The 3,963-nt window shown below is 33.9% G+C and overlaps 1 non-coding gene across 1 annotated transcript; it reads right to left on the reverse strand.

Moving 5' to 3' along the window:
• Nucleotides 1-3,505: 3,505 nt before the first annotated feature.
• LOC130971625 (small nucleolar RNA R71) lies at nt 3,506-3,613 on the reverse strand. Its single transcript, XR_009082837.1, has one exon. It is a non-coding gene; the product is annotated as a small nucleolar RNA R71 (small nucleolar RNA).
• Between the last annotated feature and the right edge of the window lie 350 nt (nt 3,614-3,963).

Genomic DNA, 3,963 nt, shown 5'->3' on the forward strand with positions numbered 1-3,963 from the left:
CAAGAGAAGCCTCTTCACGTGTAAAGCTCAAGCTCAGCCCAAGCACACACCAAGTGGGCCCCGAAAGCGGATTTTTTGCATTAATTACTTACTTCTGTATACCCTAGTAGCTAGTCTAGTATAAATAGGACATTTGCCTATTGTATTAGACATCTTTGGATTATTTTCGGATTACCTTATGATCCTTTGATCTCGTTCATGGGGGCTGGCCTCTCGGCCATGCCTGGACCATCACTTATGTATTTTCAACGGTGGAGTTTCTGCACACCATAGATTAAGGGTGTAGAGCTTTGCTGTACCTCGAGTTTTAATGCAATTACTACTATTTTCTATTCAATTCAGCTTATTCTTGTTCTAAGATATTCGTTGCACTTCAACATGATGAATGTGATGATCCGTGACACTCATCATCATTCTCACCTATGAACGCATGATTGACAACCACTTCCGTTCTACCTTAGACCGAGCGCATATCTCTTGGATTCCTTAATCAGAATCTTCGTGGTAGAAGCTAGAATTGATGGCGGCATTCATGAGAATCCGGAAAGTCTAAATCTTGTCTATGGTATTCTGAGTAGGATTCAGGGATTGAATGACCGTGACGAGCTTCAAACTCGCGATTGTTGGGCGTGATGACAAACGCAAAAGAATCAATGGATTCTATTCCGACATGATCGAGAACTGACAGATGATTAGCCGTGCTGTGACAGAGCATTTGGACCATTTTCACTGAGAGGATGGGATGTAGCCATTGACAACAGTGATGCCCTACATACAGCTTGCCATGGAAAGGAGTAAGAAGGATTGGATGAAGGCAGTAGGAAAGCAGAGATTCAGAAGGAGCACAACATCTTCATACGCCTATCTGAAATTCCTACCAATGATCTACATAAGTATCTTTATCTTTACTTTATGTTTTATTTATTATTATTTTTGAAAACCAATATAATCATTTAAATCTGCCTAACTGAGATTTACAAGATGACCATAACTTGCTTCATACCAACAATCTCCGTGGGATCGACCTTTACTCACGTAAGGTTTATTACTTGGACGACCCAGTGCACTTGCTGGTTAGTTGTGCGAATTTGTGAAGAAAGTGCTGAGTTAGTAGATGCGCATACCAAGTTGAATGCCATTATTAGAGATCACAATTTCGTGCACCAAGTTTTTGGCACCGTCGCCGGAGATTGTTCGAGTTTGGACAACTGACGGTTCATCTTGTTGCTCAGATTAGGTAATTTTCTTTTTGTTTTATTTTCAAAAATTTTTTCAAAAATCTTTCAAAAAAAATTTTCCCTTTTGTTTTCGAAAATTATTCCAAATTTTTAAGAATGAATTCTAGAGTTTCATGGTAACATGTTGAAGTCTGGCTGGCTGTAAAGCCATGTCTAAATTCTTTTGGACTGAGACTTCAACTAATCACCACAATGCATGTAATGCCTTGAAGAAGCTTGGCTGGCTATTAAGCCATGTCCAACTCCTGGATCGGAGCTTTAGGCTAACACTGAAAGATTCCTGGAATTCTTATTAAAAATTTTGAATTTCTTATTTTCTTTTTCCTTTAAAATTTCGAAAAAAAATCCAAAAAAAATTAGAAAATCATAAAATCAAAAATATTTTGTGTTTCTTGTTTGAGTCTTGAGTCAATTTTTAAGTTTGGTGTCAATTGCATGTTTTAAAAACTTTTGCATTTTTCAAAAATTCAAGCATGTGTTCTTCATGATCTTCAAGTTGTTGTTGGTAAGTCTTCTTGTTTGATCTTTATGTTTTCTTGTTTTGTGTCCTTTGTTGTTTTTCATGTGCATTTTTGCATTCATAGTTTCTAAGCATTAAAGATTTCTAAGTTTGGTGTCTTGCATGTTTTCTTTGCATAAAAAATTTTTCAAAAATATGTTCTTGATGTTCATCATGATCTTCAAAGGTGTTCTTGATGTTCATCTTGACATTCATAGTGTTCTTGCATGCATCATTGGTTTTGATCCAAATTTTCATGTTTTGGGTCATTTTCATGTTTTTTCCTCTCATAATTAAAAATTCAAAAATAAAAATATCTTCTCCTTATTTTTCTCACAAATTTCGAAAATTTGAGTTGACTTAGTCAAAAATTTTTTAAAATAAGCTATTTCTTATAAGTCAAGCCAAATTTTCAATTTTAAAAATCTTATCCTTTTTAAAAACTTTTTCAAAAATCAAATCTTTTTCATTTTTCATTTATTTTCGATAATTTAAAAATATTTTTCAAAATCCCCTTCTTAATTTTATTTCAAATTTTTCGAAACTTAACCAACAAGTAATGTGATTGATTCAAAAATTTGAAGTGTTACTTTCTTGTTAAGAAAGGTTCAATCTTTAAATTCTAGAATCATATCTTTTAGTTTCTTGTTAGTAAAGTAATCAATTTTAATTTTAAAATTAAATCTTTTTTCAACCATATCTTTTTAATCATATCTTTTTATCATATTTTTTTAAATCATATCTTTTTCAAAAAAAAAATTTGATTTCAAAATATCCCTTCTAACTTCTTATCTTCTTATCTTTTCAAAATTGATTTTCAAATCTGTTTCAACTAACTAATTGACTTTTTGTTTGTTTCTTATCTTTTTCAAAACCACCTAACTACTTTTCCCTCTCTAATTTTCGAAAATTCATCACCCTTTTTTAAAATTCTTTTAATTAATTAATTATTTCAAATTTTAATTTTAATTTTATTTCTTCTCTTAATTTTCGAAAATCACTAACTCTTTTTCAAAATTTTTTTTCGAAATTCTATCTCCCTCATCTTATTCTATTTATTTATTTATTTACTAACACTTCTTTTCATCTCAAGAATTCGAACTCTATCTTCACCATTGTGTTTGGATTCTTTCCTTTTTCCTTCTCCTATTCCTTTCTTTTTCTACTAACATAAAGGAATCTCTCTACTGTGATAAAGAGAATTCCTATTATTATTTTCTATTCCCTTCTTTTTCATATGAGCAGGAGCAAGGACAAGAACATTCTTGTTGAAGCAGATCCTGAACCTGAAAGGACTCTGAAGAGGAAACTAAGAGAAGCTAAATAACAACAATCCAGAGACAACCTTACAGAAATTTTCGAAAAAGAAGAGGAGATGGCAGCCAAAAATAATAATGCAAGGAGGATGCTTGGTGATTATACTACACCTACTTCCAAGTTTGATGGAAGAAGCATCTCAATCCCTGCTATTGGAGCAAATAACTTTGAGCTGAAACCTCAACTAGTTGCTCTAATGCAACAGAACTGCAAGTTCCATGGACTTCCATCAGAAGATCCCTATCAGTTTTTAACTGAGTTCTTGCAGATCTATGAGACTGTTAAGATTAATGGAGTAGATCCTGAAGTCTACAGGCTCATGCTTTTCCCTTTTGCTGTAAGAGACAGAGCTAGAACATGGTTGGACTCACAACCTAAAGACAGCTTGGACTCCTGGGATAAGCTAGTCACGGCCTTCTTGGCTATGTTCTTTCCTGGTCAAAAGTTGAGCAAGCTTAGAGTGGATGTTTAGACCTTCAAACAAAAAGAAGGTGAATCCCTCTATGAAGTTTGGGAAAGATACAAGCAGATGACCAAAATGTGTCCTTTTGACATGCTTTCAGAGTGGACCATTCTGGATATATTCTATTATGGTCTATCTGAGTCCTCTAAGATGTCACTAGACCATTCTGCAAGTGGATCCATTCACCTAAAGAAAACGCCTGCAGAAGCTCAAGAACTTATTGACATGGTTGCAAACAACCAGTTCATGTACACTTCTGAGAGAAATTCCGTGAGTAATGGGACGCCTCAAAGGAAGGGAGTTCTTGAAATTGATGCTCTGAATGCCATATTGTCTCAAAACAAAATGTTGACTTAGTAAGTCAACATGATTTCTCAAAGTCTAAATGGATGGCAAAATGCATCCAACAGTACTAAAGAGGCATCTTCTGAAGAAGAAGCTTATGA

The sequence above is a fragment of the Arachis stenosperma genome, chromosome 3, assembly GCF_014773155.1.
Source record: "Arachis stenosperma cultivar V10309 chromosome 3, arast.V10309.gnm1.PFL2, whole genome shotgun sequence".
NCBI classification, from domain to species: Eukaryota; Viridiplantae; Streptophyta; class Magnoliopsida; order Fabales; family Fabaceae; genus Arachis; species Arachis stenosperma.